The sequence below is a fragment of the Asparagus officinalis genome, chromosome 4 (assembly GCF_001876935.1).
Source record: "Asparagus officinalis chromosome 4, Aspof.V1, whole genome shotgun sequence".
NCBI classification, from domain to species: domain Eukaryota; kingdom Viridiplantae; phylum Streptophyta; class Magnoliopsida; order Asparagales; family Asparagaceae; genus Asparagus; species Asparagus officinalis.
The window spans coordinates 91,372,543-91,395,316 of record NC_033797.1 but is presented as its reverse complement, the minus strand read 5'-3'; positions in this window follow the sequence as shown (position 1 = coordinate 91,395,316).

Genomic DNA, 22,774 nt, shown 5'->3' with positions numbered 1-22,774 from the left:
AATAGGCCTAGAGATGCTCATTTTCAGATGTTGGAAAATTTTGGAGAGAGGCGAAGCCCTGCTGGATTGGAGACTCGGAACTTAAAAAAGATTGGAACGATCATCAACGCCAAATAAGGCAGGAGTTCGAGAGGACCGGATCTCAGATCTACGTTGCTACACTCCGGATCTAAGCTTGGTCTTAGATCCCGAGACTTGGACGATTGTTTCCTTGGTGAAACAATCCTCCCCGGCTATTATTTCCTTGGTGAAATAATACCCGTTGTACTGCGTAGATCCGACCGGATCTAGATCTCGCGGTGGTCCACGGCAAACAACCCCGGCACAGGCAAAGAACCCACACAAAGCGAGTGACCGCAAAACAGTAGCTCGCGATTCGTTCGACAAATAAGGAAACAAAATTGTAATTTTTTATTTCTTTTTTATTTGATTTTCGTTGTAACCGGATCTTATAAAAAGACCGGATCTTTGTAATCGATAAACTATTACAAGAGTGTACAATGGAATCATTAATGAAGAAAACAACGAATTTCCCCGCGACCGTTGTCATGAATGATCCGTCTTGGCACGCCGTGTCGGTAGATGACATGATGCTTGATGAAATTAATGGCGTTGTTCGTCTTCACTTCTCTAAGCGGAATCGCTTCAGCCCACTTTGAGAAATAATCTGTGATCGCGAGGATGACCCGATCACCTTTGACTGAAGGGGGGAAAATAGGACCGACTATGGCCATACCCCAAGTCTCGAATGGCCATGAAGTGGTTGACGTGTGCAACTGCTCTGGCGGTTGATGCATATAATTCGCATGTATCTGGCAAGCATGACACTGTCGGGCGTACTCGATCGCGTCACGAACCATCGTTGGCGGTTGATGCATATAATTCGCATGTATCTGGCAAGCGTGGCATTCCCGTGCGTATTCGATTGCGTCACGAACCATTGTGGGCCAGTAGTACCCCATTCTTCTGATACGATCATACAGTTTAGGATCGGGTTGATGCGCACCACATTCTCCTTCGTGTGCTTCCTTAAGAACTTCCTTTGCTTCTCTGTTCGAAAGGCATCGGAGTAAAAGACCGTCGTACCCTCTACGGTATAATGTATGGGTTTCAGTATTATAGAAGAATCTTGGAGCTCTTCGGCGGATTGATTCCTTTTCTTTTACATCCTCTGGCAAGATACCATATTGGATGTAGTCGATGATAGGAAAACGCCAATCTCGGGACTCAGACCCAATTTGAGTTGAATTCACCTCTTTGGCGTTCACGTTTCCATCCTCTTCTTCTTCAATCTCCATACTGTATATGGGTACGCAGAGTTGATGCGTCCGTACTGTGACTAACAGCTCAGCTTCGGGAGGCTGTGCCAGTGATACTGCTAGTGCCGCTTTTCTTCAATCTCCGTACTGTATATGGGTACGCAGAGTTGATGCGTCCGTACTGTGACTACCAGCTCAGCTTCGGGAGGCTGTGCCAGTGATACTGCTAGTGCCGCCAGTGCGTCTGCATAAGCGTTCTGGAGACGAGGGATGTATTCAATAAAGAATTCTTCGAAAGATTCTGCCATTTTGATGGCTTCCTGGTGGTACGGGATCAGGTCTTGATTCCTGACTTCATACTCACCGCGAACTTGGTTGACTATCAATTGCGAATCTCCAAAAGCTTCGAGATATTCGACCCCCAGCTCTTTGGCGAAACTGAGTCCAATGAGAAGCGCGTTGTATTCGGCAACATTATTGGAGCACGGACTAGTCAACGAATAAGCCCGAGGCATCACGTGCTTTCCAGGGGAGATTAAGACGACTCCAACTCCAGAGGAAACTGTAGGACATCCCGGGGTTATTACTCTATTAACTGCCCTTGAGGCACCATCGAAGTATAATTGCCATACTTGTTGGTGTGATGTGGTGTTAACCTCGTGGGTTTCATCCGGCAAGTCATCATATACTTCTGCCGTATCTGTGGTCGGGTTTGCCGCCAAAAGGTCACAAATCGCCTGTCCTTTTATCGACTTCTGCTGCTTGAAGTGCAAATCGTATTGGGACAAGAGAAGGGCCCACTTCGCTAGACGCCAATTCATAGAGGCCGGTTGCGTCATAAACACCCGTACTGGATTAACGTTGGAGATAACGTAGATCGTCTGTCCCACTAGGTAATGCCGCATCTTTTGCATCGCAAATACCAATGCAAGGCATTCTTTCTCAATCATCGGATATCGAGACTCAGCGCCTACCAAGGTCCGACTGAGGTAATAAACTGCCTGTTCGTGACCGTTATCATCGTCTTGCGCTAGTAAGGCACTTATCGAGTGGTTCATCGCCTTGAGATAAATCAAGAACGGTTTACCAGATTTCGGTGCAACGAGAACAGGAGGGTTCGCCAGATATGTTTTGATATCTTCGAACGCTTTTTGGCAGGCATCATCCCAGATGAATGATACTCCTTTCTTGTTCAGCTTAGAGAACGGTTGGCACTTCCCAGAAAGATTTGAGATGAAACGCCGGATATAAGCTAAACGCCCTTGCAATCCTCTGAGTTCTCTCAGATTCCTCGGGGGCTGCAATTCATGTATCGCCTTCACCTTATCAGGATCGATATGTATACCCTTAGTGGTGACGACGAACCCAAGAAATTTTCCGCTGGACATTCCAAGAAATGATTTAGTGGGGTTCATCTTCAACTGATGACTCCTCATGAGATCGAACATTGTCTTCAAATCCTTGATGTGATCTTCCTTGTTGCGGCTTTTCACAACCAAATCATCAACGTAACATTCGACTGTTTTCCTGAGATGTTCTTGGAAAATCTTAGTCATCGCTCGCTGGTATGTGGCACCGGCATTCTTCAGGCCGAAAGGCATCACCGTATAGCAGAAAACGCCGAGGGGTGTTCTAAACGCCGTATGCTTCTCATCCTCTGGATGCATCTTGATCTGGTTATATCCCGAAAATCCATCCATGAAGGACATCCTCTCAAATCCACATGTATTGTCGATAATGACATCCGTGATCGGGAGAGGGAAATCGTCTTTCGGACATGCTTCATTCAGGTTCCTGAAGTCGATGCAAATCCTGATTTTGCCATTCTTCTTCATGACGGGAACGATGTTGGCTAACCAGTCTGGATGTTGTTCCTCTCGGATAAATCCTGATTCGATCAACTTCTTAACCTCTGCCTCAATGGCTTCCATAATCTGCGGACGAAACCGTCTTTGCTGTTGCTTGACAGGTTTGGCATCCGGCTTGATATCGAGGCGGTGCATTGCGACATTGGGGTCGAGCCCTGGCATGTCTTCATAATTCCATGCGAAGACGTCGATATATTCCCTGATGAGAGCAATCAATTCCTCCTTCTCATCTGGGGGAAGACTGTCGCTGATGAATATAGGCTTTGGGTTAGCTTCATCACCCATGTTAATCTGGACTATTTTATCTTCAGTGGGTGGTTCTCTTTGCTCGAACCTATCGCCATACTGCATATTCAGATGGTGAACCCACGGGTCTTCCCATGTTGGCATTTGATCGTCGTCTTCCATGGTGGATGGATCAGCTGTAGTCATGTTCGCCATTAGGGTTTTGAAAACTTCTCCCAGACTTGTATCGGAGTCCCACTCTGAAGCATCGGGAGAGTATCCCTTCTTGGCTTTGTTAGCAATTTGATCGATAATTTGCCAACCACATTCGTCATCTGATGAAACATAACCTAAGCCTCGCCCATATTTATAATAATCCTCAGGTTTACCTTTTGGTACATATACTGCTTTGGCTGGATTACGAGGACCTCGATCGAAGTATAAACCTTCTCCGAGTGTGAAATCGTAGCCCTGCTTTTCCATGAGCTTGCGCGCTTCTGGACTATACTTGGATAGATGTCGACCAGGTTTGTCATCATCTTCGTCTTCACTTAGGAAATGATCTGGTAACGGAGAGCTTTTTCCTTTACCGTAAATCACTTCTTTAGCACCTCTTACTTTGTTCGGGATGACCATGGTTGTTCCGAAAGAATGCTGGAGGTGTTCCTTCGTTACATAGGATGATCGGATCGGCATATACAACTCAGGATTGTCGTACAGCTCTTTTATCACATCATCAAGAGACAAGGAGTACTCTAAATCATCTTTTATTGCAATATCGGCAAGTTGCCAGTTACAACCTCCATCTGACGATTGTTCATCGTCAAGATTGATTACAAAGGGTACAATGTCATTTAAAACAAAACCGCCATTGTAATCGAATCCGGCTTCAGAATCAGCTTCTTCTCCGCTGTCTGTGCCCTGGGCCGATGGTTCAGTATCGGATTCGTTACCATAAAGGAGAGAATCGGTGAAATAATTCTCATACCCCTTGAATGGTTGCTTATCCGCGACCACCGTCCTAACCTCATTGTCAGTGTCGACATACTTCAAACACTGATGGAGAGTAGAGGGAATTATCACGTTACTATGGATCCAAGGCCGACCCAATAGTAAGTTGTACGAAGTCTCCGCATCGATCACATAACACGTGACTTCTGTCTTCAGATCTCCCATCTGGCACTTCACCCGGATCTTACCCAAGGGTCTTGACCCACTAGTGTTGAATCCATAAATAACAGTGCCTGTGGACGCCAACTTGCTTACTGGGATGCCGAGGAAATGCATCAATCGAAGCGGCATAATACTCACAGCAGAACCCGGATCCACTTGGATTCGGTTGACTTGGCTGGCACAAAATTTGTGCTTGGTACCAAGTATACCCATTTTTCTCATATATATATATATATAGGGATTGCTCCCCCTATCAAAAAGCCATATAGAATATATGCAATGAAGATCATGGCAAACATATGTGAGTAAGCATAGATGAATATGCTAAATATCACCCACATACAAAAGATAATGAGAACATATATAAATATATCAAGATGAACATATTGTCTCATATCATAAAAGCCAATGTATAAAATAGATTTATGAAATCAAAAGAAGAGAAACATGAGAATCATGTAAAAAAGTTTTCAAATGAAAACAAATCAACCAATTGAAATCATAAATCAAAGTTTAAATCATGAAACCAAATCATCATTGAATTTTAAAAATCAAGAGAGGCAACTCTATCTAGCTCTTGAGTTAGTATTAACCCATATGAACATTTTAGCATCCGGTAAACATGATTTGGGAATAAACACCCAATAAATCCGGAGGGTTATATAAATACAAACCTCTCATCAAAATCAAAACTAGGAATTATGAAAACATAAGAATTTGACCAAAGAAAATTTGTTTTCATAAAAAGTTTCAAAGCATAATTTTCAAATAACCAAGAAAAAGGAAAAATAAGAATACTAAAATTCTTGGTTTAAAATTTAAATTTGTTTTGGTACCCAAGAACTCTTGGTACCAAAAGATTTAGGGACATGACCCCTATCATTAAAGCTCAAAGCCTTAGGGTTATGAACCCTCTTAGGCACATATGGTGCACTAACATGGTCAAAACAATATTCATTCAAATGACCCTTCCGATTGCAATTTGTGCAATGAAAGAGATCCATTTGTTTTTGTGGACCATTAGCTCGTGCACGGGAATCATTTGCAAATAAAGATTTTCTTTTAAAATTATTTTGCAAATGAGAAACATTCTTAAACAATGGTCTATTTGGAACATATTGCAATTTAGAAGCTTTTTGTATATCAAAACAAAATTTAGCAAGATGTCCAAACCTACCACAAACATCACATTTAAAAACATGTGGTCTATTGGAAGCATTTGTCAAATGAGATTTTCTTTTCAAATCAAAGCAATATTTGGCCAAATGACCAAAACGACCACAATAATCACACTTGAACACACTAGCATGCTTATGATGAACTTTGTGAGAATGAGCATGTGAATGTGTAAGTGTACAAGATGAAGAAGCTATATGAGATGCACAAGGAACATTAGCATTCTTATGTTTGTGTGCATCATAACAAAACTTAGCTAAATGACCTTGACGGCCGCAAATAGAACACTTATAAGTTTTGCTATACATGTGTGCATAATGAGTGGATGATTTTGATTTAGTCTTGGCACACATGTCCATAAGCTTCTTATGGTTATTAATGCATATTTTCAAAGTTGAATCTAAGGATGAAATACTATTTTTCATAAGATTCAAATCTTCATTTTTAGGCACATATGCATTTTTAGAAGTAGAACATAAATAGTTATTTATAAAAGAAGCTGTATTATTTTTTATGTTCTCTACTTCTAACATGGCATTATCTTTCTCATGAGTTAACTTACCAAAGTTTGAAATTAAAGAATCATGATCCAATTTTAATTTTTCATTATTTTCTTTAAGGATCATATTCTCATTAGAAATAGTATCAAACTTAGAAGCTAAAGACTCATGATCGGATTTTAAAATTTCATGCTTGCTTTTAAGATTAATGAAATCATTTTGCAATTTCTTGTAGGCATGCAATAATTTATCACTAGCACAAGCAAGTTCATCACTATATAAATTATTATCGGGTTCGAACTCGCAAACCTCACTAGGGCTATCGCCTAGTGCACGTGTGCATGAAGCTCCATATGAACTTGAAGCGGGATCCTCCAAAGCTTGTCGGATCGCCTCCAAGTCTCCTTGATGCGCTTCTATGAATTTCCATAATGTATAAGCGCTATCAAAAGAATCAAGCTTGTTAGACATAAATGAATCAAATGCATTTAATAAAAATTCTAACATAAGCTTGTTCATAATAAACATCTTTTTATCATGTTTGCTCCACTTGGATTTCTCCAACGTGGGCACAATATAAGCACAATCAATGATTTCCCATAAATCGATATTTTTAGATTGAACAAATATTTTGAATCTAAAACACCATTGAGCATAAGGGAAAGCATTGAATTTAGGAGCAATACTAGAATCATAGCCTAAACAAGATGCATCATTCATATCCATAATTTGTAGAAATATGCAAGCAAGATACAAATGCAATCAAAACAAGATTAGCACAAAAAGATAACTTGGATCTTTAACTCAAGGCGATTAGACCTTAAATCAAAGAGCACCAAGCTCTGATACCAATTGTTAGACCCTAGAGGGGGGGTGATTAGGGTCTTATGCTAATCTAATCCGATTAAATGCCAATTAAAACTAATTAACAAGTTATCCTAGCAAGTATGAAATGCAATAATATATATGAGCTAGGATAAGCAATATACAATATGATATATCCTAGCAAAGAGATATATAGCAAAATATATATGCAAGGATATATAAACTAACACAAGGGGTAAACAATATGAACTAGATAGTGGATCATATAAATAATGAGACAATGGCGAAATGAGCAATGAGCATAAATAAGAATAAACGCCAAAGCACATTCAAACACATAATATGATCACGGAGTTCGGACCTTCCGTCCTACGTCTCCGCTCCCCACTCCCGGGGAGAAATCCACTATCACAACCGGGTTTTCTACGCTCACCCGAATAACATTTACACCTCACGAGAAATCCACTATCACAACCGGGTTTTCTACGCTCACCCGAATAACGTTTACACCTCACAGTGTCGGTTTTCAACGCTCACCGAACAACGTCACTCCTCACACTCGGTTTTCTAGTTCACCGAAAACTTCACAACACACTCGGTTTTCTACCTCACCAAAAACCTTACACCACTCACAATGTAACAAATATAAATTTGTTCTCTACAATAGATGAGAACTCAATTAAGCACAAACTCAATGTTACAATCTCTCACAACCCTAATATACTATGTATGCAAATATAATAAGCTCAAGTGGGTGTGTGTAACAATGAGATAATATAATCAAATCTAAACTCAATATAAAAACTAGCTTTAAAGAATGATAATCAAATAACTAAGCAAATGTAAAGCTAGATAGAGTTTAGAAAACTTCTCCAATAGATGACAAGATGGAGAGATGGAGATTGGAGCCCAAACAAGAAGATGATCTCCTCCACTTGTGAAAACAATCTTCAAACCAAACAAACACTAAAACACACTTAAACCCTTGTTTAAAACTCTTTAAACTTGTTTAAAACATTTCTTGATTACATGAAAAGAGATCAGCAATTGGGTATTTTTACCCTCTCAAAACTCAGCCAAAAACCCCAAGCCAAAGGACAACAAAGCCCCCAGAAAGCTCCTCGGAAAAGTAGCCGTTGTGCCCAACGGATCTATTGTCGGTCGACCGAAAATTCCGTCGGTCGACCGATGAGAGCAAAAACACGAGGAAAACATTCTGGACCATCGTCGGTCGACCGGTGCGGTCGACCGATGGAGTTTTTCGGTCGACCGGACCGGTCGACCGACAGACTCTCTGTCGCCCAGTGAACATATGAACTCAGGTTCGGTCGACCGGTGCGGTCGACCGAAAACTGATATGAAAACTGTTTATCTGATTTTGAAATGCTGTTTAAAAATATCAAATAAATTCCAAAAAATGTAAAACTTTGGGGAATGATTGTAGACATGATAATAAACATGCTACAACGACTGGTTTCGAAAAAGGACTTCCCAAATGAAAAATATTATCATTTTACAAAATAGTCCAAAACATGAAAATATGAGATACTTGAACTTTGATGTTTTGACATAAACCAACTTTTGAAACTATGTGAAATGTTTTTATAGACTTAGAAATAGATGTAAACTATTGTTATGAAGTCTATAAATAATGAATATAGTATTTTATCAAAATACACATATAATACACTTAAAACATGATTTCATGGAACTAAATAAAATTGATATTGATGAAATCATATAAATGTATTAAGTGTGAAACAAAAATATGTTTTCCAATTGTATTCAATTTGTTTCATAGTAAAACTTGAAAACTATCAAACCAAAACATATATGTATATATATAACTATATATATACGTGGAAACCAATAAATGTGTGTGTGTGTATGATATTGAGCTTAAAGTACTAACACACATAATATAAAACTCCTAAACTAAATTACCCAAGCAATCTTGATCTTCAATTAAGCTTGACTTGGTACACTTGCGGATGAAGCTTAAACATGATCTTTAACTTGAATTGTATAGGCTTCACCGACATTCCGCCAACCTCCTTTGGATATGATCGTTGAAGCTCTATTCCATCCATCCTCCAACATATTGTTTGCCTAGAATAAATATAAAACACAAACACTAGACAAACAATATTAGATATAAATTATTTGTAAATCATCATCAAAACAAGAAGGCCAACAGTAATAAATATTTAGAAAAAAATAAATTAATTAATAAAAATACCTTTGGCGTAGAATAGAAACATTAAATAAAGATCCTCGGTTGAAGAAGTTATTTATCTCCTTGAGTAAAGTATGACTAAGATAATTGTATTGTGTGTTTACATATTTATATATTATATATAAATTATTATGAAATTTAAATTAATGGACATTAGTGATTTTTTTAGATTTTATTCTCTCGTTAGAGATTGATTTTATACCTCTTATAATATAGATTATTCTCTGGTCAATATATGATTTTATACCATATTTAATGTATAAAATATAAGATAATTTTAACTAGTAAATGATGATAAAACTAAATTTTATATTGTCTTAGATTTTTCTGTTATTTTTTGAATTTATAACATATAATAATTATATAATTATATAAGTATTTAAATTAAAAGTAAACAATAATTATTATATTCAAGATACTTTGGATAATTTTATTATTATATTTCTAGATATTTTGCATGTCTTTTTAAAATTTCATTTCCAACTTTATTTGAAGTTTAAATTTATCCGGTAATTAAACTATATGCCAAATATATTTTTGGTAAGTTATTATAGATATTATACATTGAATATATTGCATTATGATCTAATCATAATATAAAAATTACCTTAATATAATAGATTCTATTTTTGTGTAAATTTACATTAAAAATTCCAAAATCAGATGCAAAATGACAACTAATTAAGTATTCAATTGATTGATAATTGTTTTGAAAAATCATATTCTATTATTCTAGGCAGCTCTTGTTTTTTAATATTTTATATTGTTTTACAATTTGAAATTATATTTTGATAATATTTTTATTGACAATAGATATATTTAATAATTTATTTTAGTAATAAAACAAGTCATTCCTCTCATGTTTAAATTTCAAAATATCTTATATTTGATAATAGATATAGATACTCGAATTTATAAATAGTCAATTATGTAATATTAATGAATAATGTGGTTGGTTTTTTAATAAATACATTAAATTTTTGAAATAATATTTAATTATTTATATTTAAAAAGTTTGAAATTTGAAATAAAAAATAAAAACACTTATTGGGAATATACACACCTGCCACTGCATTACCAGCACATATCCTATAAAATATATGCTACTTACCACCAAGTTAAAATATCATTTCCTACATACCAATTTTTTACTTTAAGAGGTCATCTCTCTATCACAAATCAACAATATTTGTGTAGTATCAAATCTCAACTCCTCAAATTTTGTTTTCATCTATATATGGTAAGTTATGATTTTGTATTTTTATTTACATGATTAGTATCCAAATTTCATCATTTATATATGTCAAGTAAAAGAATTTTAGATCTAAATATAAGTTATTATTATAATTGTAAATAGCCATTTAATTAGCATCATAAATCAACAACACTTGTAATATCAAATATCTAGTCCTTAATTTTTGATTTTTTCTATTTAAAGTACATTGTTATTTTTTTTCATGATTACTATCCAATTTTCAGTTTAAATAGTCTAATTTAATTTATTTTTGGTATATTATTGTCGATATTATATATTGAATTATGATCTAACCTAATTATAAAAATTACCTTAACATAATAAATTCTTTGTGTAAAGAATTATTGTAGATATTAGATGTTATATAATGAATAGTCGATTATGTAATATTAATGAATAATGTGGTTATTTTTTAATAAATACATTAAATTTTTTGAAATAATATTTAATTATTTATATTTAAATTTTTTTGGAATTTGAAATAAAAAATAAAAAGCAAAAAACTTATTGAGAATTTACACACCTACCACCAGACCTACCAACACATATCCTATAAAATATATGCTACCTACCATCAAATTAAAATATAATTTCCTACCTACCAATTTTTTTAAAAAAATCTCATCTCTCTATCACAAATCAACTAACACTTGGTGCAATATCAAATCTCAACTCCTCAAATTTCGTTTTCATCTACATGGTAAGTTATGATTTTGTATTTTTTATTTACATTCTTAATATCCAAATTTCATCATTTATATGTGTAAAGTAAAAAAAATTAAATATAATTTTTTATAATTGTAGACAACAATTTAATTAGCATCATAAATCAACAACACTTGTAGTATCAAATATCTAGTCCTTAATTTTTGTTTTTTTCTATTTAAGGTAAGTTTTTCGTGATTAGTATCCAATTTTCAGTTTAAATACTTAAATTTAATTTATTTTAGGTATATTATTGTTGATATTATATATTGAATTATGATCTAACCTAATTATAAAAATTACCTTAATATTACTAGTTCTATCTTTGTGTAATAAATTATTGTATATATTAGATATTATATAATGAATAGTCAATTATGTTTTATTAATGAATATTGTGGTTGTTTTTTAAATAAAATACTCTAATTTTATTTTAACACAATTTGTTTGGTATGGAAATAAATTTTCACAACTATCTGAAAAATAAAAAATAAAAAATTCAATTAAATTTGCAAATTTGGGTACTAATTTATTTGGGAAAAAGTTTAATTGCACAAATATTTTAAAAACCCGAAATATACTTTCACAGATATTTAAAAATGAAAAAAATCCAAATTAAAATTTAGAAATTAAGTAGAAATTAAGAAACTAAATTATCTTTATAAAAATTTTTAATTTCAGTTATCACATTTAAAAAAACCAAAAATCACATATATTTTAATTTATGAAATCTTGATTTACATGAATAATTTTGAATTTAAGAAACTTTAACAAATTTATAAAATTAAAAAAATCTAAAATTCAAAACATGCATCGAATTATGAATGAAAATGACTATTAGATATCAAAAAACATTAAACATATTAAAATTAAAATAATTATTCAAGGGCTTCAGAGTAAATACGTGAATAATCTTTCTCTAAGTAGAAGTGCATTGGATTGTAGGTAAAATACCTAAGAACTGTTTCTCAAAATTAAAACTCAAGATCCCAAAAAATTAATATTTTTTATAACAATTAGAACTGAGAAAATGCTCCAAAAATTAAAATAAAAATTATATTAGATAAGGGTATATTAAATATCTGATTATTTTCCTCCTAGCAATAAAAGAGCCATGGGTTGAAGATAAAAAATCGGAGATTATTTTTTGCATGTTATAATTTTTTTTTTTTTGTGAGAAAAGTTAAAACAACAACTTTTAAATATAAAAAATTAATAATCAGATATATAAAATTAGAAATAACTAATCAAGGATTGCATAATAAATACCTGAATAATATTTCTCCAAGAAAAAGTTCTTTCGGTCATAAATAAAATATAGGAGAATAGTTTATAGGAATTAAAATAACAATAATAAATACCAAAAATTGTTTTCATTCATTTTGAAAAGAAACGCCTGAATGAGATTATGGATATTTGATATTATTTGTGATTTGAATTAGTTACTAAAGATATTACAAAAGATACACTAATGATAGATATGAAGAATCTTTTAAGATTTGTGCATCTTTTGATGGCACAAATCTTGAGACAAGATGAGTAGATAAAAAGTTTGGTGGACAAAGCCTCCTATCCACTAACACTAACACTAACTAAGGATTATCTGCAACTAACACTAACTATGCATTCAAGCTATCAAAATATTCTTTCAGTAACGACATAGATGCTTCAAAAATAAACTGAGAAACTGAATTAGATAGTAATAGAAGAATAAGAAATGTATAACGACATAGATGCTTCAAAAATAAACTGAGAAACTGAATTAGATAGTAATAGAAGAATAAGAAATGTATTGATGATTAAAAAAAAGAATGGCAGATTAGATAGTAATAGAAGAATAAGAAATGTATTGATGATTAAAAAAAAGAATGGCAGATATGAGAAAAGTGTAAACTCATGTCAGACTCAATGGAAACTAACTTTTAAACCTTCGTTGAGCAAGAGAACACCATGCCTACAAACCTGATGCCAACTTCGGAGGTGAAGGGATGATGGCAAGGAGAGGAGGCAAAGGGCGGCGGATATTTGGCCAGCGGGCGGCCGAGGTGTGGGCGTGAGAGGGATTGTTGGGGGATATTTGGCCTGAGCGGGATGAGGTCTGAAGCGCGTGGACGGAGTGCTCCCGATGGGCGGGGTGACGCGGTGATGATTTTCTAGCCTGAGCGGGCGGAGGTCTGATGCGCGTGGACGGAGCACTCTCGATAGGCGGCGAGCTATTGAAGGAGGCGGTGATGATTTCCTATTTTTTTAGGCTTCAGAATCAATTAAGGAGGCGGTGATGATTTCTAATTAAGAGAGATTAATTTCCTATTTTTTAGACGATAATACCCCTCCTATCAACTAATTCATGCCACATCATCTAATCAAAATCCTGATATTAAAATCTAATCCAACGGTTAAAAACGTTGATGGCACAAATCTTGACACAAGATGAGTGGATAAAAAGTTTGGTTCATCCATCAAATTTTTTATCCGTTGATATTGCATTGGGATCCGTGATAGATATGAAGAATCTTTTAAGATTTGTGCATCTTTTGATGGCACAAATCTTGACACAAGATGAGTGGATAAAAAGTTTGGTGGACAAGGCCTCCTATCCACTTAAGTGGATTGGTATCCACTTAAGTGGATAGGAGTTTTACTCTCTCTCTATATATGTATATATATATATATATTTATACTCTTATATATATATAATTATATATGTACATATAAGTTTATGTTTATATATATGTATAGATATATAAATATATATTTATACTCTTATATGTATTTATACTATTATATAAATATACTTATATATGTACATATAAGTTTATGTTTATATATGTGTCAGCAAGAGAGAAGTAAACCTGCACAGAAACATGCACAAAGTGGTTTTTGTTTTGAGGGTGCTTATCAGTTCTCTCCTACTATCAACTCCTCTAGATTCATCAGTGTTAACAGAGCTTCTACTGCAAAAAGAACTACTGTGTGTGCAGCTGACACTCCAATACTTGCTTCTCATTATTCTATCCTAGATCATAAGATATTTGATTTGGATCCCTCCAATTTTAACAGGGGGGATTACAAATTAATGAATTTGGCTATTTGGAATATTAGAGGGCTAAATAAACCCTCTAAACATGGAGTTGTTAAGAAATTTATACAGGAATATAAAATTTCCTTACTAGCTCTATTAGAAACTAAGGTGGATGGAGAAGCAAAAATGAAGCAACTTGGAAACAAAATTGCCAAAGATTGGAAGTGGATATCTAACATTCATATGGCCAATAAAGCTAGGATATGGATTCTATGGGACAGTGAAGTCTTCTCTATGCAGAATATTAATGCAACTGATCAGTTTATCACTTGCAAGCTGGAATCTAAAGATGGAAAATTATCCTTTCTTCTCACAGCTGTATATGCTCTTAATCAAACAGAAGGTAGGAAAACACTATAGGAAGATCTGCTAAATTTCAAAAGGAATGTGAATTACCCCTGGCTAGTGGGAGGGGATTTTAATGCAATCACAAAAAGTGATGAGAAAATAGGAGGAACTCAAATAACTGATACTGGAGCTGATGACTTTCAAAGCTTCATTACTTCTAGTCAGTTAATGCACATAAAGACTACTGGATGTTTCTTCACTTGGTGTAATAAACAAGATTCAAGCACAAGAATCTGGAGCAGATTAGATAGGATCCTAGTGAATGATGATTGGATTCAAAAATATACTACAAGTCAAGTGGAATATTTGGTACCTCTTTGTTCAGATCACTCTCCAGGTTTGATAACTATTGTTGAGGACAATGTTGCTATGGGAAAAAAGCCTTTTAAATTCTTTAGCATGTGGGCTAAGCACCCTGATTTCCTAAAAATGGTGAACTCAATTTGGAATGATGAAATTAGGGGATACAACATGTTCAGGTTCTATTTTAAACTCAAGAATCTAAAATCTGCTCTGAAGGAGCTAAATAAAAAGCATTTTATGGATATAAGTCAGCAAGTATCAAGAGCTAAAACTGAGCTGTGGGACATTCAGGAAAAGCTATGCACTGATCTTTTCAATCCAGATTTGATTTCAAAAGAAACGGATTGTATTAGAAAATATACCAAACTTTTGGATTGTGAAAACTCCTTCTATAGGCAAAAAGCAAATATTAAATGGGGACTTCATGCTGATAAAGGCTCACAATTTTTTCACTCAATTATGAAGGCTAAAAGGCATCAAAGCAGGATTTTGTCTCTGCATACTGAAAATGGTGCTAGTCTCACAGAAATGTCTGAAATTGTTGAAGAATTTGTTGGGTATTATAAAAATTTGCTGGGCAATGCAAAGGCCGCTAATGCTCCTGATCCTAGTGTGATAAAAAATGGGCCAATCTTGACTGATGACCAGTGTAATAAGCTATGCTCTCCTGTTACCAGAGAGGAAATAAAGCAAGCTCTATTCTCTATACCTAATAGTAAAGCTCCTGGACCAGATGATTTTAACTCTTCTTTCTACAAAGCTACATGAGATATTATTAAGGAAGATCTTTTTCTGGCTATTGAAGAGTTCTTCTATTCAGGTAAATTACTTGGCACCCTTAACAATACATCCATTACTTTGGTTCCAAAAATTCTTAACCCAAGCTCAGCTGCTAACTTCAGACCAATATCATGCTGCAATGTAATATATAAAGTCATATCTAAAATTCTAGCTAGCAGGGTTCAACAAGTGATGGGTTATCTTGTAAATGATGCTCAAAGTGCTTTTGTAAAGTGAAGGCTTATTTCTAGCAATTTCCTCTTAGCTCATGAACCTATAAAGCATTATGGGAGGAAAAATAACTCTCCAAGAGATACTCTTAATGTTGATTTAAGGAAGGCATTTGACACAGTTAGCTGGGATTTCATCAAAAGCATGTTGATTGGATTGGGTTTTCCTAGCACTATGGTTGGATGGATAATGGAATGTGTCACTACCCCTAAGTTCTCATTAGCAATAAATGGAGGGTTACATGGCTATTTCCAAGGAGCTAGAGGATTAAGACAAGGGGATCCTCTATCCCCTTTATCTCTTTGTGATTGGGATGGAATATCTGTCAAGGAGAATGGATGCACTGAAAAAAGATATAATGTTTAAATTTCATCCCAAGTGTTCTAAGTTGAAGATTACTCACCTTGTATTTGCAGATGATTTGTTGCTATTTTGCAAAGCTGATATGAGCTCTGTTGGAAAAATCTTTGCATGTCTTCAAGATTTCAGTCAAGCTTCAGGTCTGGAAGCTAACCCCAGTAAATGCTCCATCTACATGAGTGGGATAGATGATAATCTCAAAAGCCAAATTTGTAGCTTCCTCTATTTCTCAGAGGGTATTTTACCTATGAAATATCTGGGACTCCCACTAAGTACAAAAAGGCTTACTTACATTGAATGCTCTGCATTGATAGGGAAAATTCAGGCTCAATTCCAAAACTGGCAGCAGAGAAGGAAATTTTCTTATGCTGGGAGATTAGAGATGATTAAATCTGTTATTCTGGGTATGCATACATATTGGATTAGCAACTATATCCTGCAAATAAAAGTCTTGGAAAAAATTGATAGACTATGCTCAGATTACTTATGGGACAACAAGATGCACCTAGTATCCTGGAGTGTTGTATGTCAAAAGAAGAAAAAAGGGGGGCTGGGGGTTTTTTCAGCAAAAGCATGGAATTATGCAGCTGCTGTTAAGCTCCTGTGGATGGTACATTTGAAAAAAGATCTATTATGGATTAAATGGGTTCACGGCCATTACTTGAAAAATCATAACATATAGGAGGCACAATCAAGAGTGAGTGATTCATGGATGTGAAGGCAGTTGTTGAAAGTAAGAGATGTGTTGTTGAATAAGTTTGGAAGCATCGAAAACATGAAGATAAGCATGGAAAGTTGCACAACAAATGATAAAATCAAACTATCAGCTGTGTATAAAATCTTGACACAGCCAGCTTCTGAGGTTGGATGGTCTGATACAATATGGGATAGTTTCTGTTATCCAAAGCACTCATTTACTATGTGGTTAGCATGCAATTCAAAACTTCTCACCATGGATAGACTGTGTCGAATGGGGATTATGAACTCAGATCAGAGCAAGTGTGTTCTATGCTGCAGATATCAGCCAGAGACAAGAGATCATATACTTTTTGAATGTCAATTTTCAGCTGACATTTGGAACAGAGTGATGGAATGGCTTAACTACAGGTGGAGATCATGTAATTGGAATCAGCTCATTAATTGGTATTCTTATAGATTGAAAGGAAAAGGGTTGATGAAAAAGTTGAAGAGAATGGTTCTATCAATTTTAATATATATGATATGGAAGGAGAGGAATCAAAGAATTTTTCAAGCTAAAGCAAAAGATCCAGCTCAGATTTTCAGAGATATACAAGTTTCAGTTTACACGAAAGTACTTAATGATAGTGTATATAGCCATATGAAAGAAATACTAGAGAAAATGTAATTTTCTTTATTTTTGTTATATTAGTCATTGCTGGTTCTTGATGTTCTTCACAATGTCACAATTTGGAAAATGAATAAAATTCAGTTCATTTACCAAAAAAAAAAGAAACTTAAGGGGGTGTGTTGAGCTCTAGATTTAGAATAAATCATGATCAAGTATATGATCTATGATTGTGATCAAAAGTAATGGTGCCTTCACTTTTTAGTAGTGAAGAGGTTCCATATTCTACAAAAATAAAGTGTGCACTAGGGATGCATATGGTTCGGATACGGCTCGTATATGATACTTATCATATAAGTATCTGCTTATCAATCACAGATATGGATACATATATAGATATTCCACAATAAGGAAAATTTATATCCACATCTTATAAAATCAGGTAGGAATACAGATATACATGCGGATATACAAATGGATATCCATTTGGATACAAAACGGATATAAAGAAATCTAAAAGGTCTGATATGCAAGCCTAGAGGGAATGAAAAGGATTACCTACTGGTTTCACATTATCACATATAGCTCTAAAGGAGTTAAACAAAAAACACTTCATGGATATTAGTGAACAAGTTCTTAGAGCTAAAAATGAACTTGCTGATATTCAGGTGCAACTCAATGAAGATTTGCTCAATTCAACCTTGATTCAAAAAGAAAAAGAAAGCACCAGTAAATATGTTAAACTACATTTATTGCATTGATCCCTAAGGTACAATGTCCTAAAACCCCTGCTGATTTTAGACCAATCTCCTGTTGTAATTGTCTTTACAAATTCATATAAAAATTTTAGCAAACAGAATTCAATCTGTTATGGGGTATATCATAAATGAGGCTCAGAGTGCTTTTGTGAAGGGGAGACAAATTTTCAGTAATATCTTGCTAGCACATGAACTTGTCAAGAACTATGGCAGAAAGAATCTATCACCTAGAGTTATGATAAACATTGACATAAGAAAGGCTTTTGACACTATCAGCTGGAAATTTATGCATGAAATGCTTAGTGGTTTGGGGTTTCCTGAAGTTTTTACAAACTAGATTATGTCTTGTATCTCCTCCCCCAAATACTCCATTTCACTAAATGGATCACTGCATGGTTACTTCAACGGTGATAGAGGTTTAAGGCAAGGGGATCCTCTCTCTCCTACCTTTTCATTATTGGTCTTAAATATTTGTCCAAGAGCATTGAACTTCTAAGGAATGATAAACAGTTTAAATACCACCCAAAGTGTGGAAAATTCAAAATTTCACACTTAGTTTTTGCTGATGACCTCCTCCTTTTTAGCAAAGGTGATTTTTATTCAGTGCAAAGGATCTACAAATGTGTTAAAGACTTTGGTGATATGTCTGGCTTGGAAGCAAATCCTTCTAAATGTTCAATCTTCTATGGTGGGGTTCAGGAATCAGTTAAGAATGCTATTACAAATAGTTTGGGGTTCCCTGAAGGAGCCTTGCCCATCAGATACCTTGGCTTGCCACTTATATGCAAGCGGATGTCTTACCTGGACTGTATCCTTTGTTCATGAAAATTACAAGCCAGTTTCAAGCATGGATGAAGAATAAAAACTTGTCTTATGCTGGTAGATTGCTAATCATCAAGATTGTAATTCTGGGTGTGCAAATTTTCTGGACCTCTAGCTATATCCTCCCAGCAAAAGTCCTTCATAAAATTGATGAACTTTGTAAGAATTTCCTCTGGGGCAAACCTGATCAAACTTTCAAATCTCTTCTTGTTGCTTGGAGCAAAGTGTGCACGGGGAAAATCAATGGTGGCTTGGGCATTTTTTTCTGCTACTTTATGGAACAAAGCAACAACTTTGAGAACTCTTTGGTACATTCATATTAACAAAGAGTCGTTATGGATAAAATGGATTCATGGCACTTATCTGAAGGATAGTGATATCTGGCGAGTGAAGGCAAAGGTTGGTGATTCTTGCGTTATGGAAGCAATTAATCAAAACTAGAGACAATGTTGTGAACAATTTGGGAGGGGTTGAAAACCTGAAGAATCTGATTAATTCTTGCTGTGTCAACTCCAAAATCCACCTCTGCTCTGTATGACTCTCTAAACTCAGGTTCTAAGGTGGTTTGGCATGATGTTGTTTGGGAAAAGTTAAACTATCCCAAACATTCTTTCATTATGTGGCTGGTTGTTCAAGATAAACTTCTTACATAGGATAGATTACTCAGGAGGGGGATCATTCAATCAAACCAGGTGCTGCTTGTGTGAAGGTGCAGGAGTTGAGAACAGAACCCATCTATTTTTTGACTGTAGCTTCTCCAATTGTGTGTGGAATGGCATTATGGAATGGCTTAAGTTCAACTGGAGATCAACAGACTGGCAAATTCTCTTGAATTGGTATACTTTCAGGTTGAGGGGGAAAGGCTACAAACAAAGAATTAAGAGACTGGCACTATCCACTACAATCTATAACATTTGGAGAGAGAGAAATGCTAGAATCTTCAAAGGGGGATCCAGAAGCATTGAGCAGCTGATCAAGATCATCAAAATTGATACCTGGAGCATATCACTCCACAGTTCACTGCCGAATGAAACCTGTAAATGGCTTCTCTCACTGTAGTAGTGTTCTGACAGTTTTGATGTTTAGTTCTATCACATAATTTTCAAAACCAAGAAAAGGAAAAGTAAGAACATTAAAATTCTTGGTTTAAAAATCAAATTTGTTTTGGTACCCAAGAATTCTTGGTACCAAGAGATTTAGGGACATGACCCCTATCTTTTAAGCTCAAAGCCCTAGGGTTATGAACCCTCTTAGGCGCATATGGTGCACTAACATGGTCAAAACAATATTCATTCAAATGACCCTTCCGATTGCAATTTGTGCAATGAAAGAGATCCATTTGTTTTTGTGGACCATTAGCTCGTGCACGGGAATCATTTGCAAATAAAGATTTTCTTTTAAAATTATTTTGCAAATGAGAAACATTCTTAAACAATGGTCTATTTGGAACATATTGCAATTTAGAAGCTTTTTGTATATCAAAACAAAATTTAGCAAGATGTCCAAACCTACCACAAACATGACATTTAAAAACATGTGGTCTATGAAAAACATTTGGCAATCTAGAATTCTTTTTCATGTCAAAGCAAAACTTTGCCAAATGGCCAAACCGACCACATAGATCACATTTATACACATTAGCATGCTTATGATGAGAAATAGGTGCATGTGTGTGTACATGTGATGAAGAAACTTGATGAGATGCACAAGTAGGATTAATATTCTTATGTTTTTGTGCATCATAGCAAAATTTAGCTAAATGGCCTTTACGACCACAAATGGAGCACTTGTAAACTTTGCTATACAAGTGTGCATAGTGTGTAGGTGATTTTGTAGCACTAGATTTAGCACACTTGTCCATAAGTTTCTTATGGTTATCAATGCATGTTTTTAAAGTTGAATCTAAGCATGATATGTGTTCCTTAACAAGATTCAAATCATCATTATGCACAACATCATTGATAATAGAAGTAGAGCATGTATGGTTATCAAAATCATTTCTAATAGCTACTACTTCTAGCATGACATTATCTCTTTCATGAGTTAACTTAGCAAAGTTTGAAAGCAAAGAATCATGATCCAATTTTAATTTTTCATTGTTTTCTTTAAGGATCATATTTTCATTAGAAATAGTATCAAACTTAGATGCTAACAACTCATGATCGGATTTTAAATCCTCATGCTTGCTTTTTAAATCAATAAAATTTTTATGCAATAAGTTATAGGCATGCAATAATTTTTCACTAGCACAAGCAAGTTCATCACTAGATAAATCATTAGTGGTTTCAAACTCGCAAACCTCACTAGGGCTATCGCCTAGTGGCCGTGTGCATGAAGCTCTGCATGAACTTGAAGCCGGATCCTCCAAAGCTTGTCGGATCGCCTCCAAGTCTCCTTGATGTGCTTCAATAAATTTCCATAAGGTGTAAGCACTATCAAAAGAATCAAGCTTGTTAGACATAAATGAATCAAATGCATTTAATAAAAATTCTAACATAAGCTTGTTCATAATAAACATCTTTTTATCATGTTTGCTCCACTTGGATTTCTCCAACGTGGGCACAATATAAGCACAATCAATGATTTCCCATAAATCGATATTTTTAGATTGAACAAATATTTTGAATCTAAAGCACCATTGAGCATAGGGGAAAACATTGAATTTAGGAGCAATACTAAAATCATAGCCTAAACAAGATGCATCATTCATATCTATAATTTGTAAAAAATATGCAAGCAAGATATAAATGCAATCAAAACAAGATTAGCATAAAAAGATAACTTGGATCTTTAACTCAAGGCGATTAGACCTTAAATCAAATAGCACCAAGCTCTGATACCAATTGTTAGACCCTAGAGGAGGGTGATTAGGGTCTTATGCTAATCTAATCTGATTTTATGCCAATTAAAACTTATTAACAAGTTATCCTAGAAAGTATGACATACAATAATATATGTGAGCTAGGATAAGCAATATGAACAAGGGATATATCCTAGTAATAAGATATACTATGAGTTATATACAAGAATATGAAACTAAGGGTGATATAAACATAAACAAGATAAACAAGATAGTGGATAATATGAACTAAGAGCAAATGACAAATGCGATATAAACAATAAGCATGAATGTAAAAGAACGCCAATGACAAACTCAAACACACGATATGATCACGGAGTTCGGACCTTCCGTCCTACGTCTCCGCTCCCCACTCCCGGGGAGAATTACACTATCACAACCGGGTTTTCTACACTCACCCGAATAATGTTTACACCTCACAATTTCTCTCACGGAGTTCGGTCCCCACGACCTACGTCTCCGCTCCTCACCTCGAGGAGATCTCCACACACTCTCTCACAATGTGGCTACACTCCACCCTTACAATACGGTTTTCTAGTTCACCGAAAACTTCACAACACACTCAATGTAACAAATATAAATTTGTTCTCTACAATAGATGAGAACTCAAATAAGCACAACTCAAAGTTACAATCTCTCACCACCCAACTATACTATGTATGTAAATACTAAAAGCTCAATGTGGGTGTATGTAATAATGAG